The sequence below is a fragment of the Leptopilina boulardi genome, unplaced genomic scaffold (genome assembly GCF_019393585.1).
Source record: "Leptopilina boulardi isolate dan_hultmark-lab unplaced genomic scaffold, ZJU_Lbou_2.1 LbouV2_31, whole genome shotgun sequence".
NCBI lineage: Eukaryota > Metazoa > Arthropoda > Insecta > Hymenoptera > Figitidae > Leptopilina > Leptopilina boulardi.
Window position 1 is genome coordinate 765,542 of NW_026137874.1, and position 16,021 is coordinate 781,562.

At 27.3% G+C, this 16,021-nt stretch overlaps 1 protein-coding gene and 1 long non-coding RNA gene across 3 annotated transcripts in view; one reads left to right on the top strand and one right to left on the bottom strand.

Annotated features, from left to right (window-relative positions):
• The window catches only part of LOC127283133 (serine/threonine-protein kinase 17A-like), a 158,606-nt gene extending 157,309 nt beyond the window's left edge, over nucleotides 1-1,297 (bottom strand). For both annotated transcript variants that reach the window (XM_051307818.1, XM_051307819.1), the window contains exon 1: nucleotides 928-1,297. The gene's annotated coding sequence lies outside the window, so the exon portion shown is untranslated. The remainder of the gene's footprint in view (nucleotides 1-927) is intronic.
• A 374-nt stretch (nucleotides 1,298-1,671) lies between these two features.
• Nucleotides 1,672-12,306, top strand: LOC127283533 (uncharacterized). Its single transcript, XR_007843367.1, has 6 exons — nucleotides 1,672-1,886; nucleotides 2,037-2,182; nucleotides 2,676-2,756; nucleotides 11,697-11,780; nucleotides 11,906-12,000; nucleotides 12,120-12,306. It is a non-coding gene; the product is annotated as an uncharacterized LOC127283533 (long non-coding RNA).
• Nucleotides 12,307-16,021: the final 3,715 nt, after the last annotated feature.

A 16,021-nucleotide genomic window follows, 5' to 3' on the forward strand; every position in this document is an offset into this window, starting at 1 on the left:
TCTACTATAGAAAAAATGAATGAATAAACATTGTAATTATTATTAATTCATTGTAATTATTATTTAATGTGTAGAGACGGAATAATTTCTTTGATTTGAAGAACAAAGGAGGCGAATATCATATGTATAAGAAACATTGATTACACAACGTAGTTACACATGCTTTGGACACTAACTTTGCTTCTAAAGCAGTTTTAAATAAATCAAATAAGACATTGTTGTAGACATGTTTACATGAGTTCATGCAGACATCTGCATTTAAATATAATATTCATGTTCATATTTCTTTCCAAATCGTCCACGAAAGAAAGATGAAAAAAAAGATAGAAAGAAACAATGAGAATGAAAGGTCCTTTGAAGGTGCGGAACTGTTTTGCTTTATCAGCTCAAACAACTTTTGTAGTTTGTCTGCCGACACAAATTTTTTTTTTTCTACTTTCCATATTTGCTTCCTGGTTTATAAAAGGTAAGTAACATAAAGCAAGTAAAATAAATTTTCAATTGATATAAAATTCTCTTTGAAAAAAAAAATATATATTTCATCCATTTATAAACTTTAAGAGAAAAATTGTGAAATAATTTATAAATTTCAAATTCATAAATAAAAGAACAGAAAAATTGTAAATATAAAATTTCAATGGAAAAAAATTAAATATCAAAATTTTATTAATCGACAAAAAAAAATTTAATTTCAATTTATTTAGATCGACGCAGAAATTGTAATAATTAGCATTTATCGAAAAGAAAATCAATTATAAAAACACTAAAATATTTTAAACAAACCAAAACATATTTTTTGAGATTAGAAATCTCATAGAATTAGTACAATTAAAAAAGCAATTTTTTATCAATTGAAAATAATTGAAAAAAAGACAAATATTTACAAAATTATAAGTAAAAATATAGATAAACAAATTTTAAGGTTACCTTTTTCACTTTGTTGATTTGAAGCATTTTTTACAATACTTTGAAAAGCAATCATTCACATCTTGGTATTTTCACTTTTTGTTAAATCATTGATAAATTCCAATGAATATACTTCCAGAATATTTAGAACATTAAAATAATTCATAATTTCATTTTTTGTCATGTGTCAACAATCACAAACGACAACGGTGAATGACCTTCATCACATTATCTGTATATTTTGCATCTTTTGCCAATCACTAATAATGCATCCAACATAATTATTATGTAATCTCATGCGCTTCAACTTATAAAACACTTGTAACACAAAATTTCGTTGAAGAATAAGAAATATTTTCCTTTTTTTTTTGATGAGGAAATGTGAAAAATAAAGAGTAACCGCCATTTTCAGCAGGCTGATGGACAATAAAAAGAAGGTAGAGAGTCTATAGACTCTGATTGGCTCAAATGAAAATGCGGTGCTCTGATTGGTGGACAAATTTTTCGTACCAACTTCATTATGGTTACAAGTAAAATTTCTATTGTTTTAATAATAATACTCAGCTGTTATATTCTTTTTTGTATAAATATATATTTTTAATTGTTTTTCGTAATGACAAATATCCCAGGGCAATATTTCTTTAGAATAATAATGTAATTGTAACACAATATTTTTTCCACCAATAACAGGAATGCATTACAATTTCAGCCAATCAAAACCTCAACTGTCTTCTAAAGCTTTTTATTACGCATTATTCAGTTGAAAGTGGCGGTTACAATTATAGTTTTCTCATTTCCTCATCAAAAAAAAAAGAAAAAATATCTTATTTTTTAACAAAATTTTGTGTTACAAGTGTTTTATAAGTCGAGTGGCATAAGATTTCATAATAATTATGTCGGATGCATTGTTGGTGATTGACAAAAAGATGCAAAATATACAGATCAAGTTTTGAAGGTCATTCACCGTTGGATTTCGTTAGGTATGTATATAGTTCATTGTTGATGTACATATCAAAACGACAAAATTATCTATTATTACTTTAATCTTTCAAATATTTCGAAAGTTTATCATACTTGTGGCCAACCAGTTGTAGATTATTACTAACAATTTTTGTTTCATCTCTCTCCAGTGAATGCAGCGATATTCCAGAATGAAAAAAGCTTCTTCCGCCCCATTTCTTTGAACTTTCGAGAGTGAAAAATCGAATCACATAATCTAAGACTGGATGATATATAATTCAGGAAGATAAATTATTTGAAGTCGTATCTTATTATGGTAAGTAATTAATAATTACCGTAAATTAAAATATTAATAACAATGATAAAATATTTAAGTGCAAAAAAATGTTAGGTTATGTTTTTTTTTACTTTATATTTTCAACAATACGCGATATAGACAATCTATTTATTTTATTATTTCCAATTTTATTTTGTCAAATGTGTTATAAATTTTTATTTTTTCTTTGAAATCTGAAGATTATGTACAAAAATAAGAGAAATAATCTACAGTAATTATGATTAAAAAAAAATAATTATAATGAAACCAATGTGATATATGAGGTTGGGCATTGATTATTTATTATTTAATTTTTTATTTATTATATTATTTAGTATTTAATTATTATTTATTTGAAATTAGTTTAATAATAATAACTTAATAACTTGATTTAAATTTAATTTTTTTTATTAATCTTTGTAAAACTGAAATATTTAAAAAAAAAATTTTTTATATTTACAATTTCTTTTTTTTAAATTAATTTTTATTACAGTATAGATAAGAAGACTGGACATTGGAGGTGGTGGAAAAACGTAAAAGATCCAGCATCCCTGCATCATTTAATCATCGATTGGTAAGTCCTTTCTGTTCACTAATAACATTGCGAGAATTTTCTCCAATTTTTTACATTATATACATATTTTTAAAAATTTAGAAATTCTTATTCTTTAATGCTTCTTTTCTTTTAGTTTTCCTATAATAAATTAGTTTTTAAAAATCTCATTTTCCTTGGTTTTAATTGTTCGATTTTTAATTATTATTTTTTTAAGAAAAAAAAAAAATTATTCTAATTTACAAAAAAATATTTTTTTAAATTTTTCATTTTTAATTTGTTCTCATAATTTCGTTGGATTTTCTCATCTTTTGGAATATTTTTTCCCAAAAAAAAAAAAAAAAAAAATTCTAATTTATAAAAATAATTATTACGATGAATAATATTGAAATTAAAAAAATTTAGAAAATAAGCAATACAATAAAGGAAAATTTTTTCTAATTTTTTATAAAAAGTTTATTAAATTAGTTTAAATATTTTTTTGGGGAAAAATACCCTTAGCAATATTATTATTTTGAAAAATAATTCCCAATACATCAACGAAATGAAATTTTATAAAATTCAACATTATTATATATACTGTTCTTGGTATATATATAGATTAATTCTCGTTTAATATTTTCGTCCGGTCGAATAAAGAAGTTGATTAAGTTGTTAATCGCAAAATTCTGAGCTCTTCGCATTAAATTGCATTGCTTGTGTGTAGGGGGAGAAAAAACTGGCAAACTGCGGAAATTTAACGACCGCAAAAGAGTATTTTCCATCTTGAACATATCTTGTAAAAGGTAGGCCATTCGACACTCGCTATCTCGTCATTACGGCCATTAATTGTGATGCGTTACAAAGCGTTTAAGTTCAACATAGTCTTTATATATTTTAAGGGGATATCGTTCTTTTTTTTCTCTGCGAATAAAAAAATAGAAAATATACGTATAAGTATATATATATAGAATTCAGAAATTAGAGAACAGCCGAGCAAACAAAGAAGAGTATAATAATGAAAGAAAAAAATAAACAAAAAAAAAATGGCTGGAGAAAAAGTTCAATAAAGAAAAAAGTTGAAAGATTGAAGTTACAATGTTCCTGATGGTGTAGAGAGAGAATCTCGTGACCGACCTTCGCAACAACTCAATCAGCGATCCACACGTATATATATATATATACGAAACCTTTTTTTTCCTTCAACCCTGGATAACATACCATCACCCGCATACCGGATGCTATTCAACAATCTAAGGAAAAATATAAAAAGAAAAAAAAAATGTTGGAAAATAATGCACAAATTTTACATGCATTGTTGGCTTCTTTCTTTTCTTTCCGTTGGCAAAACAATATTATACATTCTCATTGGAATTCATTAACATTAAAAAGAATTTTATACGTAATTATCTACAAATAAATGAAATTAAAAAAAAAGTGTTTAAAATATTTCCACTATAAAACAAAAAATATTTTTTTAAAAAAATTTAATTTCGTTTAATATTTTTTTTTCAATGTAACTTTTAAGGGGTTAGGGGTAGTCAGAATTTTCAAAAAATCAAATTTTTTTTTTTTGCATTTTCGTTAAGTAAAATATCTTAAAAATAATCTCTGAAAATTTCAAGTTAATCCGATAATTCGTTTTTAAGTTATTCGACAAATAACAAAGAGAGCTCGGGCCTTTGAAAGCGTTCGGGAGCGCTTGCAGCTAGTGTCAGCTGCAAGAAATCGGCTTTTAGGGTTCTATTGTCATCGATGAACTCAGACTTGGGTATATGTAGTAGTACCTAAATTAATATGGCCCAGGAATAGATGACTCGGTGTAAGTAATTTAATAATTCGTTTTTTTGTACGTAAATCTAGTGTGAAACTAAACGCGTTTTTCTCAAAACTATGTTTTTTGAACTGGTGACAACTATAACTCGAAAACCGCTCAGTCGATTTTAATGAAATTTATACAGCTTTTAGAATACATAATAAACTCGGGCCTGATCGAAGGATTTTTTTTTTTTGAAAAATTTCGATTTTTTAAGACCAATTAACTGTTGATTTTTTCCCAAAAATCTAGACAAAAATTTCCTGAGGCCGCCATTTTGTTAATTTTTGAAAAAAAAAAAATCCTTCGATCAGGCCCAGGATTATTTATTTATAAAACTAATTTTTTTTATCCGATTGATTTCTGATTAATCTCCAAGGACTTATGATTGTCACCGCAAGGACCTTTTTTTGGAACTGGGTTAACACAAACAGCTGTAACTTCGGAAATAAAAATTTTTTTTTTTTGAAATTTTCGTGACTTCAAGTCAAAACATTGTTTAATAATACCATATTACTACTTTTGTAAAATAAAATTATTTAATAGCAAAAAAAAAATACTGAAAATTCTCATTTTTTCGTGCCTCTGACTACCCCTAACCCCTTAAAAGGTTCTTAAAAAAAATTTTAAGGTAATTAGAGGATGGGGGGGGGGTATTTACAACCGTAAGTTCATCGTCGCCCAACGTCATTCAACTATATTGTGCGAGCTTTGTTCCGTTTCGAATACGTAATGCAATATTCCCTCTTTGATTAACAACCTGTCCCAAGTGGCACTAAAAACGGAACAAGCAAGCTGAGCAAATCTTAGCACATACGCCTATTTGCATTTCGTGAAAGCGAAGCAAAAAGTTTCCCGTGGCGTTTTTAAAACAACAAGTGTGTGTTTCAATCTTAAAATGAACATGAAGAAATAGATGTAGAATATTTGTTTCTTATTTTAAAAGTTTTTCAACATAAAAAAAAATTTCTCTTTATTTCTATTACTAAACTAAATTAAATTAGAAATGAATTAAAAATTAATGTGGAACAAAAAAGGAAACAAATAGAAGAAGTGAATAAAATAATTAATTAAATGAAGTAAACATAATAATGAAAAAAAAGAAGAAATGAATAGAGTAGAAGGATTTTAAAAAATGAAGAAGTAAAGAAGTAAATAAAACCGAAGATATACTATAGATGAAGTCAATTAAATGGTAGAATAAATTAAAAGGATATAAGGTGAAGAAACTCTTTTTTAAAAAAGACCATGTGAATGGAAAAAAAATGTTAACGCAGAAGAAATTGTAGTAAAAAGATCAACCGAGTCTTATCTTAAAGAAGTATCAGATATTTCCTCATGGTACTTGGTAGAGTGTCACATGGGTTCGTGTTGTCCCAGATCATTAACAGGAATTACAAGTAGCTTCAAAGTTAAACAAGAAAGATTAATTACATTTATGTAGTTTCTCGGCAAAAAAAAAACACTTTTTTTGTAAACACATTGACATATAACAGACAAAAATAAATTCTTTAAATTAACTTTCTATATAAAATTTATTTTAATTTTCTAAAACAAAATAAAGTACACTGAGAAAAATATGCTATTGAATCAATTCTGCCAAAGGTATATAAATTATTGATTCTAAAGCATATGCTATAAAATTTGTAAAATATTTCATAGATTCAATAGCATATGCTTTTGAATCCATAATTTTTATACCTTTGGCAGAAATGCTATTGATTCAATAGCATATTTTTCTCAGTGTATATATAATTGTTTTTGTATATTTACTATATTCAAATTTTCATTTTCGAAATGTGAAATTTATTTACAATCTTTGTTTATATGGTATGACCGGTTGGAAGTCTAATAAAGGAAAGTAATACTAGTTTCTTTTGCGAAATTCGTGTTTTGTGCTATTAGAAGCACTTTAGTAAAACACCAATTTCGAGGAACGGCACGGCTTTGATTCTATACAGCTAACGCTCCTTAGCCAGACTAATTGCGCGTTGAGAGAGAAAGAGCAAGTAGAGCTTATACAAAAGAATTGGAAACAAATACTATACGAGAATACCCGAGGAAATTAGCTGCTTCGTCATAAAAGTACTCTTTTTTCCATGCGAATAGTTGATGATTCAAGAGAAAAAAGAATTTAACAGTAGCATGATTCTTCGACGCGTTCAATTAAAATTAAATTGCGTAAATTACAATAAAAATGTTTTGTAAATAATTTGAGAGAAAAAAAAAGAAGAAAATGATGAAAAGTTGCGGAATGAGTATATATATAGAAATTGTATGTATATTCAGAAAAGGATGATATGCGCAAAAATCGAAGTTACTTTAAAGAAAGCGTGTGCTCAAAGTTTATGACCACAACGCTATAAAAGCGAGCACGATTATTCCGGTTTACGTCTATTGTAAATGGTTCAGGAACTGTCACTGTAAATACATGATGCTTAACTATGACATCCTGCTGCGTCTGATTAACTGCGAACAACTAACCCTGTCAAATCACTGTTTTATAGCTTCGGGCTATTAACTACGATTTTTCATCACAATTTTTTTTTTCTTCTCTTTTCCCCCCTGCAAATAGAAATTGTACAGCCACTCAAAATATAAATACCAATAAAAAACGTCGAGATTATGTTTTAAATTTTTTGCGTTCAAAATTTAATAACCATTGCAATTTCGAGTGTTTAGATTTTTGATCATTATACCATCAGTTAGAAAAGGAGTTATTGACTCTGGGCGCAAATTTAATTATGCCAGAAAATATTGCTCAAATAAATGTAAAAGATTTCTTTTTTGTATATTTTTTTCTTTCTATTTGTTTTCGTGTGAGGTCCTCATCCTTATTTATGAAAAAAAATATGCAATCAGTTTTCTTTAAACAAAGATTTTCGAAGGTGTCTTTGGTGTTTCGCGCATCAGTTATCCAGAACGTAATCTTCGTATATATGTGCTCGCAAGAGCTATGTTAAAGTTACGAGTAAAGCATCGTAACTAACCAAAAAAAAAAAAAAAGAAGGAAAAAATCAAGTTGCTCATCCCAACTCTCTTTCTCTCTCTTTCTGCCTATGCACCGCGCAAGAGAACTTCGAATGCGAGAAAAATAAAGGATGTGTGCATGGCATCCTTTCTGCGTGCCTACGCGTTCAAGATGGCACGGAGCGAAAATAAGATTTCGTCGGCGTCTCTTTCTCGAGAAGAGAATTTTTCGAGTAAAAATTGGAAAATCTTTCCACCTTGTGTTTAACACTGAGGTATAGATGATATGAGTGTGTGTTTTATATATGTATTGAATATATAAATGTATACATGTATGTATATATTGTGTTTATCTTTGATCTTGGAGTATTTTACTTGTTGTGGTATTGGTATTCATGAACGTTCCACAGAAAACATAACGACTTCGGGACTCGCGAGGATTTCGCGCGCGCGATCGACTACTACGACAATGGCGTCTTTATTAGGGATCGGGAATCCCCCTTTCGAGAACATTTGCATATTTGTACGATCGTTGTAAGTCCTGCAACGACACGACGTAAAATGCTTCACTCGTTCTTTTCTTTTCTTTTCTTTTTTTATTTTATTACGATAAGTTTTCCTCTTTCATGTGCTGCGATCTTACTTTTGCAAAAAAAAAAATTAACACAAAACAAAATTTTTTCTTATCGCGTAAATTATTTTTCATTTTGTCCTATAAAAAAATTACTCTTTCTTCGATTATAATTGATTTTCCACAATAATTTCTTTGTTGAGCTAAAAATTCACTTTCTGTTATTGTATATACGCACCGAGACCCTATTTCCCAGAAACTTAGATTGTTCTTGTTCTTGTTCTCAGGTTACGATAAATTACAATTCGTACAATTACATGCTTGGACCTTGAGTTGTGGCTCCCACGCAAAAGTGGGCCTGATACAACTAAGATTTTCTGGGCCATAGCCTCGAGACATTTCCTTTGGTATACTCCTTTTTTTTGATTTCTTCTTTTTTTTCATCTCATTTATTTTACAATATAAAAAATTTATAAAGAGATAATAACAAAAATTGTGTTAATATCCTCGGCTTTTCCAATGAATTTCTTTAAAACCACAAAAAAATGTACCATTAACCGCAAGTGATCCACATATTATTATAACACCTTGTGAATATCCGGTGGTTGTAAAATATATTATTCGACCCAATAAAATGGAAAGTGGAGCAAAAAAATATAAATATTAGTAAAAAATAAAATTGACCTTTTTTTTGTGATATTTGCGCCTCAAATCTTATTATAGCGTGTATATTAAAATATGAAATTGCGAATGGAATGTTACTTGAGATTTATGTACCAGGAAAAAGCTGCACAACGTCAAATTGTCAATAGTAGACAATGAGGCATCGATTTAATATAGGTAATTAAGTAATTACCATCACTCGAATGAAATATATTATAGTGCCGCATATGGGATGTGCGCGCACCACGACTAACATGTCAAAGACATTGGAAGGTCAACGTTAGATAAAATCTCTAACATAGAAGATGGCTTTGTCAGGCAAAAGTAACATCTATGAAGTTAAAACCTGAGACACATATAAAGAGAGAGGACCGTTAATCGTTATACTATACAGGGGCGATCGCCTCAAGAGTCGAACAAGTTAACCGCATGAAATCGATATATGAAAGAAGATATTCTCCGTCTTAATAACGCACACGTCGCACATTCTTAAATATATCAAATATTGTGCGGATTTAAACTTTCTATTTGCGCTTTTAAAAAAAAAACTACTTTTCATAACACATGGATGGAAAACGTAACTTTCGATTCGTGAAAATCAATTTTCAAACAAGGGCCGAAAGTTTCTAGATACCAATGAGAAAAGTTACGGAAATAACCGAAGGTAAATCGTTTCGAAACGTCGGTTAACCGATATTAGCCGACGATACCCGAAATGAAGCGACGTGAACCGATGATACGCGAAGTGTTTAACCGACGTGAGCCGATGATACCCGAACTAAGAAAAAGTTCCTCTTTTCGAACTTGTATCGAATTTTATATAAAAAAAAAACAACTCGGTTTTAAAATGAATAAAAATTGTATTATTTGAGTATTTTGTTTTAGTAAATAATTCTAAAAATTGCACTAAAGTAAATTAATGAGAACTTAAAAACTAGTGTGTATAATTCATAACACACACACGTCAAGGTTTTGAATAAATGTCAATTCCTTTGAGTATCTATATGTCATTTACATTTGAAATTATTGTCAGATTTACAAGCCCCTCGACCCCTTTTAATGAAATAATTGAACCCTCCACACGATTTACTTGAACCTTTTATTAACCATATAGACGCTGCCAAGAACTGCTTCACTCTAGTTTTATAAACACCATTAATCATTTTGCGTGCGGTGGCATCGATACATATATATATATATATGTATACACAAATTATTATACGAGCGTAACTTTCCAGGCGACGTTGATTACAGACCTAGTCAAATAAAATATATGATTGAGTTTCAAAAACTACATGAAGAAATAAAAAGTAACTTTTACTACTTCCACAGTAAATCCGTAATTTCTGCGGAACTTTTCCTATAGAAATAGTAAAAAATACTATTCCACACTGAAAAAAAATTCTAGTTAGAATAACCAGAATTCTAGTTAGAATAACCAGAATTCTGGTTAGGGTATATATTTAACATTTTAATTCTGGTTAGGTTAACCAGAATTCTGGTTATTTTAACGAGAATTCTAGTTAATTCAACTAGAATTCTGGTTAACATAACTAGAAAGTAATGTTAAATATAGCCTAACCAGAATTTTTTTTTCAGTGCAGAAGTTTTTTTTTATTTCCCAAGCAAAAGTGGTTTATAAATATCAAAAGTTACTTTATATTTGTGAATTTCATATTATTTTTTGTAACGAAAAATTTGAAAAAAACATTCAGTAAAAAGTTTTTTCGTTTATTAATTAAAATTTGAAAAAGAGCTTTTTATGTTAAAAATTCAAATTGGCAGAAACAAAAAAAAAAAATTTAATTTTATTTATTCGTATATAGAGAATTTTAATACCTTGTATTACTGGAAGTGTTAAACGGGTCTTGCAAATATGTTATCTTATATAGTATTTCAACCTTGAGCTTATAATATGTAATAAAATGAAACTAGTTAAAAAAAAAAGGGAAAAAAAATTTTTATCACTGATTCTTGGCAAATTAAAATTTTTGTTCGTCCCTTCTTGAAATGCGTTAATCAGGCGGAAAATGTGAGTAATTCTATCAGCTTCCATTCTGCTCGAAATTCCACTGTTCAATGACGCATAACACGTGCACTGGGCTGATTAGCATATTTGAAAGTTGCAAAGAACATTTTGATCGAGAGACAAAATTCTGGAAAATTATCCCCCCCCCCCTGTAAAAAGAACTTAGCTTTTTAGTTGGAAAAAAAAAAATTTTACAATTTTTTTTTTTTTTTGACGGGAAAAATAAAATTTTGTCACGCTTCTATTCAATTTTGCGAATAGGAAATTTTTTAAATATATTTCTATAAATATAAAGATACATTGTATGTACTTTTATGGAATGTGACTTTTTTTTTTTTTTTTTTTTTTTGTAAACTTAGTATATGTGAAAAATGAATCTTTGCAAAAAATATATTTAAAGCAGCGAAATTGATTCTTGGAGACAAGATGAATATGACGCCGTGACGAGGGAAATACGAGAAGGTAAATGTAGTCGACACGTGCACCTGTGGAATTTGTTGCACGTGATCTCGTTTAAACACTTGCGAGTGAATGCTTTTATGCAAGTAATACAACGCCATATTTGGTAACATCGACCCAAACTCATGCCAATTGAACGACATGTCTGTATAAATCTTAAAACATTTGTTCTTGATAAATTATACTAACGACATTCTTGTTGTATATACATATATATATATATATATATATATATATATATATATATATATATATATATATATATATATATACATATTTATACGTTCGCCTATATGTTACTTTTTCACTTTCAAATACATATAGTAAATTTATTCACATATTTCAATTATTTTTTTTTTGTACCAGAATTTTCAAAACGGATATAATTAATTTTTTTTATCTGATGTATTGAGAGTTTGTTTTTCTAAAACAAAAAATAATTTTTATGTTTATGTAAATTTTTTTTTATTGCAGAAGTGTCCATTTTTTGAGGGTATAAGGTGTTTGTTGCGGAGCAGCTCCTGGAGGAGATCTGGCATTGCCGAGTCGCAGTTCAATGTACGTTATATTTTTATTTTCCTAAATCTTCTTTTTTAGAAATAGTCTGAATCGTATTAAAAATACGTTATTTTGCATATTACATAATAAATTATTATAATTTTTTTCTTCTTAAATTTTTTTAGGTATTTGGTCCAGAGTAAGGAAGATTCCTCTTTTTGAAGTGATAATATATGCTGTCATCGTATATCTCTATAATAAGAAGCGAAAATTCTCAGTGGTAAGTTCTTAGTTATATAATTTTATTTAAATTAAAAATTTTTTTATTGTAACAATTATTATAATATTATTAAAAAAAATTGATGTAGTAAATAATGTTTTATTAATTTTATTTTTCAGTTAATTTCCAAATGACAATCAGAAGGACAGGAAGGATGTGGACGAAGAAAAGTGGCCCCAGCATACTGCAGAATTTTTTTTTCTAATTTTTTTATTCTGTAGTGTAGTTCCCGATCTGTGCAGAAGTGCATTCAAGAGCAGAGATCTTCGGGAGTGGTCCAAGAAGAAAAGGTAGGGGCAATTATTGCTCCAACGTGGGATTCGCCGATCGGTGAGTCGGTTTTTTTTACTTTAACCCCCTTCCCTGTTTTGAGACAATTGCATAATTTGCAACAATTGCAGGTAATCTAAAATTACATTAAATTAATTTTTTATAATCTCATTAAATTTGATGAATTTTCTTAATTTTCTTTTTAATTGAAAAAATTGATCCAAAAGTTTTAAAAACAGGGAAGGAATTCTATCAAACATAGTGGCATCATTGGGAAAAATATATTTTTCCGGGACGTAAACCCTAGTGTAGGTAAATTTTTTTTCGTTTTAAATATAGCTGTAGGTAGGAAAATTCGGAATTTTTTTTTTAGGTAAATTTTTTCGTTTTAAATATAGCTGTTTAGGTAGGAAAAACGGGAAATTATTTTTTAAATGAAGTACCTACTTCACTTTTATTTATTTTTATGTCACTATGTTGTTTAGAATTTTATTTTTTTATTAATTTGTGAATTGTATTCAATATTGTTTTGTATTTGTTTAATATTGAAACATTAATTTACAGTTGAATCATCGTGGTGAGAAATCGTTTTTATTTAATTTATTAGTTTTTATAATTTATTATCACAGTAAATTATGGAGTATTATTTTAATATCATAATGTTTTTTTAATATAAAATGTAACGCGTTAATTTATCGCAAAGATTCAAATAATTGATCCAAAAATTAAAATTGTAAATTTTCAAACAATAAACTTAGAAAACATTTATATTTATTAAATTGAAAAAAAATTTAATTAGAAAAATTGATCATTTTTAGGGTTCTGTACATAGTGGGTTCAAAATTGGTACACAAATTTATTTTCACGTGTAAATTAAAGAAAAAATATAAAGAATCTGAGTAGAGGTGATGGTTGTGTAATTATTGTTTTTTTTTGTATCGCTTTATTATAGTAGTTACCAATGGTTGTGAAATTATTGGTATTTTTTTAGTAGTGCTTTATTATAGTAGTTACCAATAGTTGTGAAATTATTGGTAATTTTTTTTGTAGTGCTTTATTATAGTAGTTACCAATAGTTGTGAAATTATTGGTAATTTTTTTTAGTAGTGCTTTATTATAGTAGTTACCAATAGTTGTGAAATTATTGGTAATTTTTCTTTTTTTTTGTAGTGCTTTATTATAGTAATTATCAATAATTGTGAAATTATTGGTAATTTTTTTTTTAGTAGTGCTTTACTATAGTAATTACCAATGGTTGTGAAATTATTGGTAATTTTTTTTTTAGTAGTGCTTTATTATTTTTTATTTATTTATTTTAAATTTATATTCTTTCTTTTTTAAAAATTTATATTTGTATACCAAATGAATTCGACGAATGTACTTAACCCTCGGTTTTTAGTGCAATTACAACTTGTCCGATTTTTATCTTCTATGTTATTAATTTAATCTGTAATCATTTTTAATACCTCCTAGTTTACTGCGGTAGATTAATCAATTATTTTTTCAATAGTTTATAAAAATGTTTATTATATTCTTATTTTACTTACAATTTGGTTTTTTATATTCTTATGTTTATTTATATATTTGTTTATTATATTCTTATTCTTAATTATGTAAAAATTTTATTTCTATTACACTTAAAGTGTATTAAAAAAATTGAATTTAAAAATTTTCCACTCGAATTTTTCAAATTTGAAAATTTTTTTTAAGTTTTTAAAAAATTTATTGTTTGTGTTTATTTGCAAACAATAATTGTTTCTATTCACGAAATGAAAACCAGTTCCAACTAATTTTCAGTTATTATTTTAGTCACGGTGAGCAAAGTGATTAGTTTTTTTTTAGCTTCACATTCTTAGAAATTTATATTCATCTGATGAGAATGGGACAGGGGGGCGTGGATTGAAAACTAATTAGAGTCAAATCAAAAACCTTCAATTATTTTCTTTCGCTTAATATTCCACGCACTGAAAATCGGGATTCAAAAGAAGTTCATTGAATCGATTTTTTTTTTCATTACAATTCAAAAATACGATTCGTCAATAGAGACTTTGAGTCACTAGAGAGAGAATATTGTTCTTCTTAGATGTGATTATTTTGTTAATCAAATAATTACATTAGTATATACATTTTATCTCTTTTCAATTTCACTATTTTTTTTTTTTTTTTTTTTTTTTTGAATATCGTAAAATTTTATTTTAATAAAAATTTCTTTATTATATTTTTATTAGAATTTTTATTGAAATAAATAAATAAAATAAATATATAGAGAAAGTTTTGAATAATGTATGGATTTAAAAAAAAAATATCTTCGGTTTATTGGAAGTATAAAGAATTTGAATTTGATTAAAAATCGGTATAAACAATAGGAATTGAATAAAAGGTTTTGTGAAACCGTTTAAACCAGGTGTCTCCATAACACGTGTACATATAATACGTATTTATCTTGATTCGAAAACAATTTTATTTTACTGCATACAATTGGTATAACGGTAAGAAGAGAAGCCGTAATAATACATGTAGGTGTCCTATTAGTTTTTCGATTTCATGTGAATTAGGTATTATATATATATTTTATAGGTCAACATTAATTTCTTCATAAAATAATCTTTTAAAAAAAAATAATTTTATCTAAATTAAGGTTTTAAAATTGTATTTTCTTCGTTATATAGAATTTTCAATCAAATAATATTTCTGTTCTTCAAAAATAGTGCGTTTAGAAATTTCTTTTTAACGCCTCTAATAAAAAATATTGAATTTAGAAAAATTTCAGGTAAAAATTGTTTATATTCTTCACTCTATATATCACAGAAAATTATAAGGTATTAAAATAAGCTGCAACGCTTATTATTTTAATCCAATTTTGCTTATTTTAATACCAAAATGGATTAAAATAAGCAAAATTGGATTAAAATAATAAGCGTTGCAGCTTATTTTAATATGCCTTTTAATTTTCTGATGTTTTTATTAAAGCAATTAGCAATTTATTTATTAAATTCTACTAATTAGTATAAATTTTTTCGATCGTGAGAAATATAGTTATTTTTATATTGATCGGTTTATCAACGAATTTACAATTATATAAAAATCAAACTAAAAAAGCAAAAATATTTACGCAATTTACTATTAAGTATATATCACGTCTGCATTGAAGTCTCCCACGAGGCAAAAGTAAAGCATGCGGATGGAAATCATTCATAATCAGCGCAATTAAGCCCTCATACCTTCATTTCTCGACAAAACAAGAAAACTAAAATCTAATTAATTAGTCTAAAGAAACATGAAAAAAATTCTTTATTTGTTCCAGTTTTGAATTATTTATTTATAAAATAGAAAATTGAAATAGAAAGAGAAAAATAATGGCGCATGAGATCGTTAAAAATTTAATAAGCAAAACCCGTGAACTCTGAATGTAAAGTCATCAAAGGGTATCAAATATCGCAGTGAAGTACCGCAAAAGAATCAAGATAGTGAGTATATAAAGCATTGAATATATATATATATATATATATATATATATATAACCCTAGATTATTTGCACACACAGGTGACCGTTAAATTCCTCGATATAACCGCTTCTAAATTCAATTAGTGAAGTACGTGACCGTAGAAACAAATGAGAGAGTCCTCTCTGTCTCTCACACTGCAAGTTAACGGCTACTACTGTGTATTAGATGATTCTTTTTTATTTCCATTCTTTTGTTTCCTTTCACAATGCACCTTTGTGTATACCTTCAATACTTGGAACCTCCAA